The 18863-nt window shown below is 37.4% G+C and overlaps 1 protein-coding gene and 1 long non-coding RNA gene across 2 annotated transcripts in view; one reads left to right on the top strand and one right to left on the bottom strand.

Annotated features, from left to right (window-relative positions):
- LOC121740308 (angiotensin-converting enzyme-like) overlaps positions 1–14329 on the bottom strand; it is a 254324-nt gene extending 239995 nt beyond the window's left edge. Inside the window, exon 1 of the mRNA XM_042132979.1 lies at positions 14136–14329. The gene's annotated coding sequence lies outside the window, so the exon portion shown is untranslated. The remainder of the gene's footprint in view (positions 1–14135) is intronic.
- LOC121740309 lies at positions 2000–18448 on the top strand. Its single transcript, XR_006037628.1, has 3 exons — positions 2000–2011; positions 10989–10991; positions 18307–18448. It is a non-coding gene; the product is annotated as an uncharacterized LOC121740309 (long non-coding RNA).
- The last annotated feature ends 415 nt before the right edge of the window (positions 18449–18863 follow it).

Here is an 18863-nt window from a genome sequence, read left to right as displayed (position 1 = left end):
ACCTTATGTTAATCGATGTGGAGCTGTGTCACATAGATTAGCAAAATAGTTGACAACTTGGTACCTATTAATATTATACTAGCTGTTAGCGACTCTTTTGTTAAATTAAATTAAATCTTTATAATTTTTTAATACTAACATTAGCTTTTAAGAATAAAGTGTTACTAACAATTGGGCCAAATGTAGTCTGAAAATAAAATGTATTATTATTATATTAAATTAATTTACCTGCAGACCACACAAGTGACACAGCATACGGAAAGGCGTCAAGTATTCAAACAAAATACCTACTCATAATGGACCATAAAGTCCATAAAAAGACGCTCATTAAGGCCCGAGGATTTTTGTTCTTGACAAAGGTATGTCTAATATTTGAGCTGTTTGTGTAGCAATAGCAAACGAACGTGCGGCACCTGATTACATGTCATAACGGATAACAAACATTACGCATGTTTTGTCTTTGTACTAGGTACATGTATAATACAAATATTTTACATAAATGCCCCATATATGGAGAGGAAGATCGAATCAGCTGGATAATTTTGGATCTTTTGACAGCAATTTCCCAGCATTTTTCTTAGCCAGCAAAATTGCACAGTTTTTGCCTGTCGCATTTCTGTTGCAACTTGCAAGACACTTAATATCCCTGCCGGTCGAACTGATCGCCACTGCAGTTTTTGCCTTTTAAAATTGTGTCAAATACCCATGGTCTTTGAGTAAATATTTCTAATTCCATCGCAAACGAGCCAGAATTCACCGAAGATCGAACGCCCTTTATAATTATAAGGGCGCTAGCCTAAATAAAGACAATATTGAGTTAAAGCTAATTGAAGGTCAAGCTACTGAACCGAATAACGCCAATCAATTAGCCAACAGGGGAGAGAATTGAGGAAGAACCCATTAGCAGCCGATTAAATAATAGAATGGTAATGGTGTTTATTAACTTACGTTTAGACCAAAGTGATTTCGGTTTGGCGTCGACTTAATTATTTAGCCAAACCGCAGCAATTAACCGATTTCGGATCCGCCAAGATTCATTTTTTCAAAAAAGGACGAAATTTGAAGAACTCTTAGTTTTACGTGATTGTTGCCTCAGCTCGTTGTTACCTAATTTTTTACTGCAATGGAGTAGTAACATGACAGAACAAAGTTTTACTCAATAGGCTTACCAAGCAGTTTTTGACGTCACAGTAATTGTAAGATTACTAAAAGCTGACAGCTGTCTGTGGCCAGAACTCAGGGAGTGACTTGGTGAACTCAATCAGGGAATTGCAGCATCCTTAGCCAATGCTAAGGATGCTGCAATCAGTAGGCCTACTACGAAACTGTTTTGAGACTCAAACAATCGGACGAGAATGCCGCCTCCTACTCTAACAAACGTGAAATGACGTTGTTAGAGCAGGACGCGGCATTCTCGTCCGATTATTTGAGTCTCAAAACAGTTTCATGGTACAAGGCCAGATCCCTTTTAAATACCTCCTCTATGCATGTCAAAAACTTGGTTGTGAAAACCGAAATTACTCAAATTTCACGCCTGTTATAAGTTGAGAACGTCACGTTTTTTTTTATACGTGGGAGAGCCATGCTTCGGCACGAATGGGCCGGCTCGACCGGAGAAATACCACGTTCTCACAGAAAACCGGCGTGAAACAGCGCTTGCGCTGTGTTTCGTCGAGTGAGTGAGTTTACCGGAGGCCCAATTCCCTATCCTAATCCGTTCCCTACTCTCCCCTATTCCCTTCCCTTCCCTACCCTCCCCTATTACCCTATTCCCTCTTAAAAGGCCGGCAACGCACTTGCAGCTCTTCTGACGCTGCGAGTGTCCATGGGCGACGGAAGTTGCTTTCCATCAGGTGACCTGTTTGCTCGTTTGCCCCCTTATTTCATAAAAAAAAAACATTGCTTGGTTCTCCAAGGATTTTAATCCTTCATATTCAAGTCAGACCAGGTATTCTAGAGCTATTTAACATTTTCTAGATATATCCCTCAGGATTCTGTATTAATTTTCTCGGTGCTCTTAATCAAGAAGTTGACGCTATGCATAAGTTAATTAATTATATAAAACGAAAAGATAAGAAACTTCCATCCGCTGGGAGTAAAGCATTTTGTAGTCACCTTAGTAAGACAGGAATATATTTAAAGGAATAAATAAGACTAGAAAATACAATATAGAAACCTTCTAATAGTAAATAGTCGCTACTCATAATGTGGGAGTGGGAATATGAGTGGGAGCCCTTGGTAGGCCGTAGCCCGTACCCTAAGCTAGATCAGGCCAACTAAGTCTTAGCTGCTAGCTGAGGTACCTGGATAATGGAGAATGTTACCTAATTTTGATTATTAGCAGTCCACATTCTCTGTCAAAAATAAAGAATATTAGTAAAAGAATTACTTGGATAGGTTAATTAGTTTCCGATTTATAAGCAAAACAAGTTGTAACTGTACGATGCGGGCGGCCGGTTACGGTGTGACGTCATAGCACAATACCGCCGCGCGGGCCTCATACAATAAACGTGATTTTTTGCTCTATCTCAATAACGGCAACAGATAGGCAGTTGAAATTTTCACCAAACCCTTAATTATATGTGTACTTCAATAATTAATAATAATATTATAATAAAATAAAAAATTAAGGGGGGCTCCCATACAAAAACCACAATCTTTGGCCTATTTTGCTCTATAACGATATGTGTATTCATGAGCGAGTCCGATTAGTAAAAAAATACAAATAAATAATCGGCCAAGTGCGAGTCGGACTCGCGCACGTAGAGTTCCGTACCACCACAAAGATTTTTGTATGGGAGGCCGTCTTAAATTTTTATTTTATTTTAATATTATTATTAAATATTAAATTTGCCGGCCTTTTAAGAGGGAACAGGGTAATAGGGGAGGGTAACGATGGGATGGGAAGGGAATAGGGGAGGGTAGGGAAGGGAACAGGGTAAGGGATTGGGCCTCCGGTAAACTCACTCACTCGGCGAAACACAGCGCAAGCGCTGTTTCACGCCGGTTTTCTGTGAGAACATGGTATTTCTCCGGTCGAGCCGGCCAATTCGTGCCGAAGCATGGCTCTCCCACGTCTAAAATAGACGACGTCTAAAATAGAGAATATAGTTTATAGAGCAAAATAGGCCAAAAAATTGTGATTTTTGTATGGGAGCCCCCCTTAATTTTTTATTTTAATTGGTGAAAATTTCAAGTGCCTGACTGTTGCCGTTGTTGAGATAGAGCAAAAATCACGTTTATTGTATGGGGCCCGCGCGGCGGTATTGTGCTATGACGTCACAAGCGGTCGCGGGACTGTTAGCGGGAATCAATATTCTCGAAACTTTGAATGCCTATAAAATCAAAACTACTAGGTATTTTTGACTGCAACAAAAACTAGTGTATTTGTATACATACAGGCTTTACCGTGACAAATTTCAAGCAATTTGGCATACCTAATAACATTCTCCAGTATTGGCTCAGAAAAAAATAACCGCAATTCAGAATTGTGGACTGATTTGCTAACAATTTTGTTTTCGAATGGGGCCTTCAAAATAATAAGGGCCGGTTTCACCGCTTCCTGATAAGTGACGAATAGGCTTCCACCAATTAACTTGACAGATTAAGTATGGAGAATCGGTCAAAAAGTCGTGAATAGCCTATTCGGCACTTCATCAGAAAGTGGTGAAACAGGCCAACTAACAAAAATGTAGCCATGTACAGTGTACAATGTACAATAACGTAGTAACTATTTATTAATCTAAACCTACACATGCACACTATGTATCATAATTAATATACGAAAATATATTTGTCTCCAGGACAATGGACTCGAGCTTGGATAGGAGATATCCCATCAAAAACATCCTGTAAAAAAACCAAGTCTCGCAACTCAGTTTTTATACCGTAAAAATTTATGAGATCCATGCAATACCAAGTCGGTTAATTATTCAGTCCCTACCTAGGGGACCGAAGTCTCAAGTTATTACGTAAGTTATTATCATATCAATATTAAAAATCTTTTACGTTTTAAATAAATAGATCGACTTGGACCATAGCATGATTAGATTGTTTAGTATAACACTAATCAGTTAATCACTATAAACTATACAGTATCACACGGCACCACGGGCCTGCATTAATCGCATGGAGCGCAATAGACTAAACAATCTAATAATATATTAATTATGTATAAATTGTTGTAAGATACATTGTGTTTTCATGTTTTCATGCGATGTCCAAGTCGATCTATTTATTTAAAACGTAAAAGATTTTTAATATTGATATGATAATAACTTACGTAATAACTTGAGACTTCAGTCCCCTAGGTAGGGACTGAATAAATTAACCGACTTGGTATTGCATGGATCTCATAAATTTTTACGGTATAAAAACTGAGTTGCGAGACTTGGTTTTTTTACAGGATGTTTTTGATGGGATCTCACTTCTTTTTGTAGAGTCCTACTTTTCTCCTTTTTGGTACCTTTTACTGCTATAAAATATATCAATAATGATTTTTATAAGAAACAAATAAAACTAACAATTAATAATAATATAATCAATATGTATACAGTATTACTATACTACTTGCCTTTCATGACTATCCAATATCCATATTAATATTATTATAAATGCGAAAGTGTGTTTGTTTATTTGTTTGATTGTCCTTCTTTCACGGCCTCGCGAAGCAACCGATCGACTTGATTTTTGACGTAGACTTAGTTGAAAAGATGAAGAGTAACATAGGCTACTTTTGGTCTTGAAAAAATGTCAGGTTTCCAAAGGAGGTTTACAAGAATATTCGTATTTTACGCGATTTTTGAATTCCACGCGAGCGAAGCCGCGGGCAAAAGCTAGTGCTTCATAAATATATATAGATACCTATCTACAACTATTACTCCTTCGAATATACGTACGGAAATATCGATGGTACCGGTACAATGATTCATAAATTGCAATTAATGTAACTTTGTAATCTTATACAATATGTACATATGGGATTACAAAGTTATTCACGAAGTTAGAGAAAGACGAAGAAAACTGGACAGTAATTATAAATGTTTATTAGGTTTTCCCTTAATTAAGACACTAAACACTAGCTAGATATCTCTCTACCAACGATAAACCGGACTAGATATTGATGGTACGGGTACAATGATTCATAAACCGCAAATGTAACTTTGTAATCCTATACATTTATATGGGATTACAAAGTTATTTGCGAAGTTAGTGTATCTAGAAAACTGGACAGAAATTTTGAAATATTTGAATTTTCCCTTGATTTAGACACTAAACACTAATTATATTCTTAGTTCGAAGGTTCTATGTCTGCTAGAAGTGCCTTAGACTTTTGGTGATCAGTCAGTCAGTCAGTCAGTCAGTGACAAAATTAAGAAACTTTAACTAGTTACAGCTCTTAAACTACTGGTGCAAATTGAATGAAATTTTAAAAATACCGTGTTTATGCAATGCTTGCTTAGCAACTGAAAATTCAGGCTTGTTGGTTTATCCACAATGAAGTTATAGGGGGTCAAAAAGAGCCTGAATTGGTTCGAGAAAAGGATGGTACGGCCGTGCCGCTTTTTTGCTCGACTTGGCGGGGGCACTGCCGTGCCCCCAGATTCTGTGCTCGAGCATAATAATATTACATAATATTATTCCCACACCGAATATGACAAAACAACATTTATCGGATCAGACAGTGATGTTAGAAAACTGGATATGTATATAATAATACAATAAGCGTTTTAAACTGCACGAGCAACTCTAAACTTTTGTAACAGAAAAACAAAATGAACAGTAATCAAATTCACCGACTTTCGCCCTTTGGGAGCCATTTTATATTTTTTAATTAAATATTAGCCAAGGGCTGATTGCCTTATTTAATTTTCACCAAAACGAACATTAAGATAATTAGTATTTGTCCCAGTGTGATACAAATTGTGATAATTTACTTATTTTTTTTTGTTTGCTTGTAATATTTTGTTTGTAATTTTGTAACATTGTACAATTTTTCATTGAAAGTCTTTCAGTACCTTAGAAACATTTTTGACGGTTACTAATGTGATACTATTGATTTGATACATAAATAAAGATGTTGCACCCAGCTAACATAGATACTGCAGCCAGCGGTACTTTCGGACCAGTACGACCTGCAAACCTTCAAGAAGAGAGCGTGTTTCCTCTTCTTGAAGGTTTGCAGCTTAGGCTTATTACAGACGAACGGCACGCTGGATTTTTCCATTTGATTTATTTTGACACTTGTCGATTACCATCGACGCGTGCCGCCGACTGCCGTTGACGCGTGTCGTCGACGCGTGCCGTCGACAAGTGCCGTTCGTCTGTGCGCTCTTATCTGATGTTACGAGTGTCCATTGGCGACGGTAGTTGCTCAGGTGACCCGTTTGCTCGTTTGCCCCCAATAAAAAAAAATTATAAGTACAAGAAAACTTTTACAACTAGGTTAGTAAATCCCCGTATACAAAATGTTATTGGCTTGGTAATTATATTAATTATTATTATTTAGGAACATATGTATAAATGTTTCCATTTCTTGTGATCTTACATCTAATGGAGATTGGTTGCGTGGGGCTTCTTTTAATTTGTACTTTGATAGACGTCGCAACTAAAAATAGAATTCCGTGACGAAGTTACATGAAGCCTTTTTTAATGCTTTCTGAAAATATTATATTTTATTTAGTATCTTTTAAAGCAATATTAATTAATTGATTCAATGAGAAACACTTGCAAATATAATTTACATGAAGAAGAAATAGTAAGAGAAGTCACCTAAACATTGTGCTCAAAAGCTACGCGCGTATTTTACGTGCAAATGGACTCAAATGGTCAGTCAGCACTCAGCAGTATTAGTACGGGAGCCCTTGAACAATATTTTTTTATTACTATCAAGCTAATTTTTTATGAGTAGCTTCATTTCGATAAGACGAACAAACGACGAGACGATGCGATTTAAAATACATCGTATCGTCTCGTCGTGTTACAATGTGAACTAGCCCTAGTCGAAATGCTTGCTGATTTTATTCGTTAGGAAATAGTCAATTCTGAGACCCAAGTTCATAGACAACGCGACAACGCGTCTATAGATATATCGTACAAATCCGCTGCTTGTATTATAAGTCCCACGATTTCAGGCAATTTTAACACTTATAGTACAAGTAATAAAGGTCTAGTATTTTGTAATTCCGTTTCTAAAATTCGGTCACACGTTTTAAGCCATTAACTCCAAATACGACACGTGCCAAATGTGACGTCATAATCTATATAAGACAGATTAGCCTTGGAGAGCCTGCCAGGTTACGGTACGGTAAATAAAGCCAACATTAGCCTACTTTTGGCTAGGGTGGCTAGGCTTTGTTGAAAATCCTGGACAATTTAAATTGCTAAAATTGTGGAGCTACCGAAACCTTCAAGAAGAGAGAGTCCCTCTTAAAAGGCCGACAACGCACCTGGAACATCAGAAGGATATTGCAAGTGTCCATGGACGACGGTAGTTGCTCTCCATCAGGTGACCCGTTTGCTTGTTTGCACCAAAATATTATAAAAAAAGCTACGCGAATATATTATTGTTGCAGTCGCATTCACACGCGTATTTATTCGCGACTAGACTGAATGAGACATACTTGTCTCATTCAGTCTACTAGTCGCGTATAAATACTCGTAATACCATTTTCCGAGGTTTAACAACTGTGCACTGGAGATAATTTATTCACAAACTTTAAACTAATTATCACGTCAGGTGACTCGTTTGCTTGTTTGTCGTCTTTTATAAAAAAAAACCGGCCAAGTGCGTGTCGGGCCACGCGCAATATAGGGTTCCGTAGTACTTACCGCTAGTTTTTGATTTGATTGAGTTCCCAGCATAAGTTGTTCATGTTGACGGGCTCATTTGATGGTGTCAAGGATAACGGTGTTTACACTAACACACTGTGTTGCGCGTGACCCAACACACACTGGGCGGGGTTTTTTTAATTTTGGTTCTATACGGTAAACAAAAAATATATATTTTATACAGCCGAACGTATAACCTCCTCCTTTTTGGAAGTCGGTTAAAAAACGGGACTATATCCAGCGTTGTCCGGACTCTCTGTCACCCTATCAGTAATACGTAAACTTTTCAAAATTGGCCTCAATTCTACGTAGGGGGTTCCCCTACTTAATATACTCCGCAATGTCCATCATCAGAGAAAAGTTGTACCACAGTATTCATGATATACAGTAGAAAGCAGTAGAACAACTTTGAAAGCAAAACAATGCAGCACAGTATGACAATCGCCTAAAAGTTGTCCGTGCATTGCATTGAAATTCAAGTACACGGTCGAGTTATTTTTGCCTGTTACGCGATCTGATTTTCTGATGGTCCGATAATAATAATTTGAAGAATGTGTCAGGCAGCGGATGGATGAAGACTAGGCAAGATGCTAGACGTACATACATAATATTGCAATTTGCGACATCTAGTAAGCAATCGGAAGCAATTATGTAAACAAAACTTTTGACAAGTAGCCGATTCTGTGCACTATCTGCTATCGATGATGATGATTATTGATGATGGTGTTGCGCAGTGTGCTACTGTACATATTCGTATTGTGGTATTAACGTAGTACAATATGTTAACCACTCCCTTTTCGCTCATTTCCTCTGCATTTCCTTATTTTCTTTGCGTAATAACATAGAGGCAACACAAGTCTTGATTGCGTAAGTGCGATTTAAGACGTAATAAGTTAGTTTGAAGATAATTTTAACCCTATTTTAACCGAAAACTTTGAAAACCTAGGTTAGATAACAAGTACCTATCAAATTACCTGAATTTTGATTTCTAAAAACTTTTTAGTAAGTAAGTACATGTAATATTTCAAAAATTAAAATAAATAAAGCGTCGAATTAGATATAAATTATAATATTATGTATTATTTATTATTAGTGTCTAAACACACTAGGCTGAATTACGCCGGCGTAACTTCCGCCGCAAATGTCAAACGCATACAAAATACGGACGGAACGCGACGTGTGTTACCCCTCGCGTTCGGCCCGTATTTTGCATTGCATTTGAAATGCGGCGTAAACACGGCGGAATTTACGCCGGCGTAATTCAGCCTAGTGTATTTAGACACTTATATTGGAACATAAAACGTAACCCAATTACCGATATTATTAAATAGTCTGATTCCGATGTCAGTATTTACGATATAATCATAAAAATTGGGCTCCCGTTGAACGAAATTGTTGGTAACACGATATCCTAAATATGATTTCAGGATCCATAAAACGGGGAAGTATAGGTCTACATTATTACAACTTTTTTTACAGTTAATTTTGTAGTTATTTAACTTAAAACTTCTTTAAGCGTTGTGCCCGTTTGTTTTGGACAGGAAAACAATGCTAAACTCGCTTAAGGCTGAGCAAACGACCTTCACCATACATTTTCCGAGATCGCGCAAAAATCCATTTTTCTTTACTTATCTTAATTCAAAATTGACCTAAAAAAACAAACGTCCAGTATGTAGTTAATGAAATTTTTGATCTATTGGCGTGTGTTTCAAATAACCGTAATTTGTAAATACTAGGGAGATACTGAATGTTTGCTTGAATTTAAATAAATTGGTATTAGCTACTTTGGAAGCTGATATCATGAGTATAAAAAACAAAAATAGGAAATTAATAATATGAAAAGAACGGTCATATACTGAAGATTATTGCTGTATTTTTTTTATAATTTTGTAGCTTTCAAATTATGAGTTAGTAATAAATAAGCTCTAAAAACGGTAATTACGGCATCTCCGTAGGGGGAGCATCTCAAGAACATATGAGCGGATTAAAAATTACCTAAGTAATTTAGCCCCAATTTCACCAACGTTTGTTAGTGTTAACAGCTTGTTAAAATGTCATGTCTTCTCTTTTATTCATATGAAAAACGAAAGAGGTAACGTGACACTAATTCGAGCGTTAACTTTAACGGTCCTTGGTGAAATTGGGGCTTAGTCGCGTTAAAGTCAAACCCACCATGGACCGACAGATCACAGCTAACATTGAATTGACATAAGCCGACCAAATGACGTGGGTCCGTCAACTGCCTTGGAAGCAATAATTTCCTCGATGGTACCAAGAGAAATTCATTAATAGGTAGATGACAGACCTACATTATTTTGTCGGGCTACGTCAAGTCAATGTCAACTGTGATTTACTTCGCAGAGCTTGATATATCACTAGCTATTTGACCGAGCTTTGCACGGTATTCGATAAAATACGAATAAAATGACATTTTCTAAAAATTATTCCTAGCTAGATCGATTTATCGCCTCCGAAACCCCCTATATACTAAATTTCATCAAAATGAAGTAGGTCCGCTATCTCCCTATGGATAAATTTCTTGGATGGTGCAATTTATTAATATACGATCGTGGGAATAGCAGACACAATAGATTTTCAATTGTTATGCGACAGCCGGGTGTTAAGAAAGATAATTATTTCCATGTCATTCACAGCTCGAATAAACTAGGTATAGCGTGAAATTACTCAACATTTTCCTGCAAATCAAATCATTATAATTAAGTACAGTGTTTCGACAGCAAATTGTTGGATAACAAATAACTGTTCTCACAATGAGCGTGTTTACTCAGATGGGAACAAAATCAACAGTAACAAACGGATATACATGTACCGTATTTACAAGTTTATGTAATACTATGTACAAACTTATATTGTACACTCAGTAGTTAGAAGTAAACCTCCTTTTACTATGCTTTTGACGTTGGGCCAAAAAAGTAGATGTCCTTTCCCGGGATTTAATTGTGATTGAAACAAAGTGATTTGGGATTTACATCCATATCAATACCTACTGTTATTATAAATGCGAAAGTGTGTCTGTATGTTACCTCTTCAAACCGCTGAACGGATTTTGCTGGGTACGGAGATATACGGTACTCGAAGGTCCCGGGAAATAGGGTTGCCATCCGTCCGGGTTTCCCCGGATTTGTCCTAGTTTGAAGGGCGTCCGGGGTTCGTCCGGCCGGGTTTTTGAAAAGTGTCCGGGTGAAATCCGAACACTTTCGTTGAGAGAAATCCAACTTTTTAGGCAGGCAGCAACAAACGAAAGGTAAAAACTCGCTAAGCATACACACGATTTCTTGAACGGACTTGAGTTAGTCAATAGTCAGATTTTTACAAATTCTTGTTGGAAAAGCAAAAATTGGCAAGACGTTATCGTAAATACTGTTTAAAAGAGGTGTCCGGGGAAATAACCACATTTCGGCCAAATGTCCGGGAATTTTGCCGTGCCTGACCGGCAAAGATAATTTGGCAGCCCTGCCGGGAAAGGACAAATACGTCTTAATTTTTTTATTTTTTTTTATGAAAGAAGGGGGCAAACGAGCAAACGGGTCACCTGGTGGAAAGCAACTTCCGTCGCCCATGGACACTCGCAGCATCAGAAGAGCTGCAGGTGCCTTGCCGGCCTTTTTAGAGGGAATAGGGTAATAGGGGAGGGAAGGGAATAGGGAGGGTAAGGAAGGGAATAGGGAGGGTAAGGAAGGGAATAGGGAAGGGTAATGAAGGGAATAGGGTAGGGGATTGGGCCTCCGGTAAACTCACTCACTCGGCGTGAAACAGCGCAAGCGCTGTTTCACGCCGGTTTTCTGTGAGAACGTGGTGTTTCTCCGGTCGAGTCGGCCCATTCGTGCCGAAGCATGGCTCTCCCACGTATAAACTTTTCTCGCAGAAGAAGGTTCCTGCGCAACGGAATTGCGGGCATCATCTCTAGGTTAAATAATATTTTGGTCGTGATCTGGGGTGGGCTTGATGTAAGTCGACTAAATTACGTAAGTCTGCCTGTGATTTTAAATTCTCTGATAGTATAAAGTACTAAACAAATTCCACAAGTCCATTGAGTAAAATTATCGATAACCTTATCGATTACCGCGGTATAAATCGATAAGCACGAATCATAATCTCAATTGACAACAAAAAACTTCTATTTAAATCCATGATTCATCTTTTTTTATCGATCAGAAGAAGCCTAGCCGGAATTTGGTCGAAAACAATAGGCAGTTTTTGTCGTTACAATCGTTTTGCAATTGCCAGCAGTTTTTAATTCAACATTAATAAAGCTTCGATCCAGTCTTGTTACTGTCAAACAGAAAAATAGTATCCATATCCACACTGAGGGCCTGTTTCACCACTTCCTGATAAGTGCCGGATAGCCTATCCGCCCACCACTTAGGTTGATCTGTCTAAATATGGATTGATCTGTCGATAAGTATGGAGAATCTGTAAAAAAAGTTGTGAAGAGCCTATTCGGCACTTTATCAGAAAGTGGTGAAACAGGCCCTAAATATTTTAAATGGCAAAGTGTGTTTGGCTGTTCACGCCCAAACCGCTGAACCGATTTTTCTGAAATTTGATATGATACTTTATGTCGCGGGAAAAGACATAAAATGCTTTTCATCCCGTAAAAATGTACGGTTCCCGCACGATAAACGAACTTTGGCTTTACCCATATTGCTTTAGTCAAACGACAGATATGTACCTCGCCGATGACAATCGATGACAATAATATTATATTGTCGATTGGACAAGTAAGATGGATAGTAAAGTGGGGGGTCCGGACCCCCAGGACCCCCCCCCCCCCCCCTTATATACGCCCATGCCCCCCCCCCTACCTACTTATGTTTATTTTCACCTTTATCATCCATATAATTTCAGCTATCAATATTATGTAGGATATATAATATACATAATTAACAGGGTAGGGTTTAACATCGTGCGAGAGCCGGGCGCGTATTTTGAACTATGCCTACGCGCCTCGCGAATAATAAATGTTCGTGCACGTCTCACTCCGCAGTCCGCGCTCAGGGTATCGGTCAAGTTGATATGGCCATGAAATTGCTGTACTTGTGTTATTATATATTTTATTACGTGGTCAATGATGAGTTGTCCATTGGTCCGTGAAGTATGAATTTGGCCGCCCCCTAAATTTGCCCCCCTCCCCCCCCCCCCCCCTAGATCCGGTGCTGTATACAAGAATTGCTCGTTTAAAAATATACCAGCTATTTGACCGAGCTTTGCTCGATATTCGATAAAACACGAATAAAATGACATTTTCTAAAAATAATTCCTAGCTAGATCGATCTATCGCCCCTGAAACCCCCTATACATATACTAAATTTCATGAAAACCGTTGGAGCCGATTCCGAGATTCCAATTAGATATATACATATATACAAGAATTGCTCGTTTAAAGATATAAGATAAGATAAATAGTTCTAGATAGATTAAATCCATGTAAATAGAGACAGGCAGTAATTAAATCAAGCAAAGGTTAGGTCAAGGTCGGATGGACGAAGCCGTTGTTTTTCAAGTAGAAGCAGTTACCAACTGATAATTTTATTGCAGACCACAAGTGAGTCTAGAGTCTTGACTCTTGAGTTTCATTTGCCGACCTAGGTACATGGTTGAATACGTTCCTAGACTAAAATACTCAGCATAGCTTGACGGGTTGCAATGAAACCGGCCACCATCCGAAATCGGTGATTCTGTTAGGAATTAGGAAGTTTTGTCTGATTATATCAGGCTTCCTGGCATGGTTCTTCTGGCAAATAGCTGTACATAATATAAGTACTCCTTTGCTATTTAACTTTTTGTTTAATTTTATTTTGCGAGTAGATGGACACAGTTTGTATAATTAGATGGTACAATGATAATAATATTATTACAATAATATACGTAGGAAACATTTTTAACTTTATTCTTAATTTTAATTTGAATTTAGAATAATAAAACTAATTCACGTGTTCGGTGCACGGTGTCTTAATTATTATTTTTAACTACCTGCATTTTGTTATTATAATTATGTACCTATTATAATTGTATGTTAAATATCTACAATATTATTATAGTTTATATTATTATAGTTTTCATAACCATGTCGTAACATTATTTTTTTAAGTTTGCCGGTAATTTAAAACCGGTATTATGACAGGCTTCGAGGTTACGTTACTTACAGTGAAACAATACCTAGAAATGTTGGAAACCGGTTAGATAAAAACGTTATCATATCATTTGCCGGTCACTGAGTTATAAATCTTTGAATAAACACTACTAAATATTCAAACAAAGGTGACACAACAAAACAAACTTACCTTCAAAACGTAAATCCGTAAAAACGTGCTCGGAAACTTTACAACACCTCACACCACAATTGGTTTTAAATAGCACTCATTAACCACTAAACTTCGTCATTTTGTCACTAAACACATAGCACTGTTTTTAAAAGTTTAGATTATTTCGTAAACGCTCCACGCGAGAACGTCATACGTCCGCACCGCACTACGATCGCTCGCTGACTGAAATGTGAATGAATGAACTATGAAGTCACGACTCACGATTCACGAATCACGAATCACGATTCGAAGTTCGAAATTTGAACCCATGAACTGACTGTCGGCACTCGCCACTCGGTAGTCGGTGTACCGTACTCGTAGTTATATCAGAAATGTTTTTCGGTTGTTATGCCATATAAATAATTTTTGGTATGAAAAATAGATGTTGGCCGATTCTCAGACCTACCTACTCAATATGCTCACAAAATTTCATGAGAATCGGTCAAGCCGTTTCGGAGGAGTACGGGAACGAACATTGTGACACGAGAATTTTATAATATAAGATTATAAACTATCTTAGATCATAGATCGGGTCGGACCGTCGACTCATTGTGTGCGGACTAAGCATGTTCGAAGATGATCTTCGTTCATCTTATGACTTCAACATCTCCGTATAGCTTGCACCAATATTTCACGCCAAACTTCATAGAGATAATTAGCTACAGAAATGGTTACTTTTCTCATTATTTTATTTAAATTTTATCGTTAATAATTATTAAAGTAGGTGCTTATAATACTTACAATTGAGTATTTTGTGTATATTTCAGGTACGTATCTATTGCTATTTGTCTACGAATAATAAAAACTAAGGTTCCTCCCTCCCATACTATTACCGTTTTAAATTTGTTTCCTTTTGATCTGTCATGTAACGTCAGCCTAGTACCGCTCAAGGTCACCTAAATATTGCAAATGTATTGAAATGTGTACCTAAGGTACACTTTTTTGACCAGTATTGTGGAGCATGTTATTTGACGGAGTTACTTTTCCTTAGTTTTTATTATTCGTAGCTATTTGCTATCATTGTTATCGATTATATCGAGAAATGCCAAAAAAAACACTTTTATTGTATGGGAGTATTACACCATTGATGTATTACACCATTAAATCCTACTAATATTATAAAGGCGAAAGTTTGTTTGGATGTATGGATGTGTGGACTGTGGATGTATGGATGTTTGTTACTCTTCACGCAAAAACTACTGAACGGATTTTAATGAAACTTTACAGTAATATAGCTTATACATCAGAATAACACATAGGCTACAATTTTAACCGACTTTCAAAATGGGGGAGGTGTTATGTTCGTTTTCTTATGTTCAACGATTACTCAATTTCAAAATTTTTCTTTTGGTATATAGGGTATCATCCCAATTTGGTATTATATTCACAAAAGTGGTGATCTGATGAAGGATGCATAAGTAATCGAGGGAACTCCTCAAAATTTATATGGAAACATGTGGTGACTTCGGTTTCATGAGAAGTATTCTAAGCATATACTACCAACAAGTAAGATTTTGCACCGAGGTATACCTGGTATACCGTGGTTCGGAAGGTGCTGAGAGAACTTCTGATTCTTTATAGATACAAGTTTGGGAGTTACGGCGTTGTTTTAAGAACGAAAAGCATATGCTACTATGCAAATTACATTCATCATCATCATCATCATCATCATCATCATCATCATCATCACTACCATTTTATACCATACATCGTCCCATGGTTATGACTTATGAGCCTATAATGACCCTATTATTGGTACTTTTCATAGTCTTTTAGATCGAGACTCAAGTTTGTCAAGCGATAATTGAAAAAAATCTATACTTAATATTGTTTGCTTGAACGCGCTAATCTCAGGAACTACTGGTCCGATTTAAAAACTTATTTGAGTGTTAGATAGCTAATTTATCGAGTAACACTGTAGGCTATATATTATTATCACGCTAAGACTAATACGACCGAAGAAACTCAGGAAAATGTGGGAAAAACGGGGGAAATATTAGAAATTACGAACTACTGGTGCAATTTTTATGGCAATATTTGGCACAGATATAGAGTAAACCAAGTGAAGAGAGTAGGGACATAAGAGCTGTTTTTATGGGAAAATGTACGGTTTCCGTAAAATTCCTAATTTACGCGGGCGAAGCCGCGCGGGACATCTAGTATCTATATATTAATACGCAAGCGAAAAATTTTGTATCCCTTTTGACGAAAAATGGGGAAACGTAGGTAAATGAAATTTTGCACAGTTATAGTTTATATGGTGAAGGAGTGCATCGAGCTAATATTATTTTGAAATTATGCTTTTATCATACATTTTTTTAACAAATAAAATATTACACATACTACAACACACACACAAGGAACGATGACAGATTTTTGAGTGACAAGCCTATACATACGAATTATCAATTATACTCTTTTATTTATGGTTGAAGTCTGTTGACAACAATGAATAAGGAAACAAGTCAATGGTTGACAACAAGGTGACAAATTGAAAATGGATTATAATAGTTTTTTTTTATTGAATCTTAGATACTATTAGACAATGCTTACACGGCCAGTCTGAGATCAGCTGAGTCCCAGAGACAAGAGTTGAAAAAAAAATATGATAAAGTCAATATTTTTTTACAAAATATAGGTACTTAGTAGTCCTGATGTTGTTGAAACTAAGATCGAATTTCGACCATTGGGTGATCTCTAGTTTAATTTATTTTGTTTTCAGTATTTGTTGTTATAGCGGCAACAAAAATACATAATCTGTGAAAAATGTCATCTCTCTAGTCTCTAGCTATACCGCGGTAATTCAACCGCCGCTCAACCGCTCAAGAACGGTATAGGTACCGTTCTTGAGCTTTACAGCCTGGAGACAGGCGGACAGACAGACAGACGGACAGACAGACATCGAAGTCTCAGTAATAGGGTCCCGTTTTTAGCCTTTGGGTACGGAACCCTAAAAAGCGTTTTTGGTTTTTGCTCCCTTAACGTTAACATTATTTCTACGATTTGTAGGTGTTTATGAAATAAGGGGACAAACGAGCAAACGGGTCACCTGATGGAAAGCAACAGGTGCGTCGCCGGCCTTTTAAGAGGGAATAGGGTAATAGGGCAGGGTAGGGATGGGAAGGGAAGGGAATAGGGTAGGGGATTGGGCCTCCGGTAAACTCACTCACTCGGCGAAACACAGTGCAAGCGCTGTTTCACGCCGGTTTATGTCATTTGTCTGTCTGTGGCCAACAGTTTTTAAGACCCAGTAGTCCCTAAAATAAGCAGGTCGATGTCTGTCAGTACGAATATCGACGTACAGAACATTAAAATAACATTCATAACATCAGTGCGCCTTGTACAACGGTTACGCGCTCGCCGCGTGCCTTGATTATTAGGAAGTAGGAGAAAAAACCTTTTGTTTTTAGTATTACACAAATCAAATATATCAAATCGTTTAGGTTAGGTTACGACACAGTATGTACTACATTTTTTGTTTTTAGTAGAAAGTGTGTAATTTAGCCATAAAATGATTTAATTATGAAAATCTTTGAGATTTTTTTCTATCGAGCAGAATTTTTCAAATTATGTACTGATATACCTTTGCGTACTTGTAGGAAATTTTCTCAATTTTAAAACGGTACCTTTTTTGAGTTATACTTAAATAAATACTTACATTTTCTTTACAAAAAACATGATTTAAAAAACTCATTTTACGTAGTTGCAACAACCACAGCGCCTTAAGAGAGAGATCCATAGATTTATACGTGGGAGAGCCATGCTTCGGCACGAATGGGCCGGCTTGACCGGAGAAATACCACGTTCTCACAGAAAACCGGCGTAAAAACAGCGCTTGCGCTGTGTTTAGGGAATGCAAATCTCGCGAGATTGGGGCTCAAGCGAGATCCCGCGAGTTTATGAATACAATACCGCGAGATCTCGCCAATTTCGAGATCTCGCGAGATTAGCAGTTTGGTGGGTTTTTTTTTTGTAAATAATCACAATATTTGAATAAATGACGAAAAAAAGTAATGAATATTATAAGTATTATAAGATTAACATTCATTTTCACGAATTTCACGAATTTTTTCAATTGAATTTTATGCATCAAACATTGTTTGACGTACTTATCTGTCTATAATTTTTAAGTAGTAAACTTTGACATAAGTACGTATCTTCTATCTATTAAATAACAAATGAAATAAACAACCAGTCTTCTCTTCTAATGTGCGCTTTTATAATTTTGGACGTGGCGGTAATATCGTGGACGTCCGCGGTAAAACGACACATAGGGAAGTACAATTTATGGAAATATAATATGAAGACGTTTTTAAATTTCCGTCGACGATAACTTTTTAACGTGCACGTTAAAGGACATCACGACTTCTACACTTCTGAACCGCACAAAACGTCCGCGGTGTGTAAAATCAAAAGGGCTTTGCACGTATAACGTGACGTCCAGAATTATAAAAGCGCATACTATCAAATACAAATGTTTTAGTAATAAAACAGTTCTTTTGTAACTAACAAAACAACGAGAAGTCAAAATTCAGGACCTAGTTGAAAATCACAGTGCACAGTTGCTTATGCCAGCTCCTCTTTGTTTTTACTCTGTGATCGCAACTCCGTCCGTGTCAGTCCGCGCTTCGAATAAGACGTTTTTATGCTCAAGTGTTATCTCGTTAAACTCGCGAGATCTCGCTTTTTTTTCGTCCGAGATCAATC

Source organism: Aricia agestis, chromosome 3 (assembly GCF_905147365.1).
Source record: "Aricia agestis chromosome 3, ilAriAges1.1, whole genome shotgun sequence".
NCBI lineage: Eukaryota > Metazoa > Arthropoda > Insecta > Lepidoptera > Lycaenidae > Aricia > Aricia agestis.
Note: the sequence above shows the minus strand (reverse complement) of the source record. Positions and strands in the feature narration are given on the sequence as shown.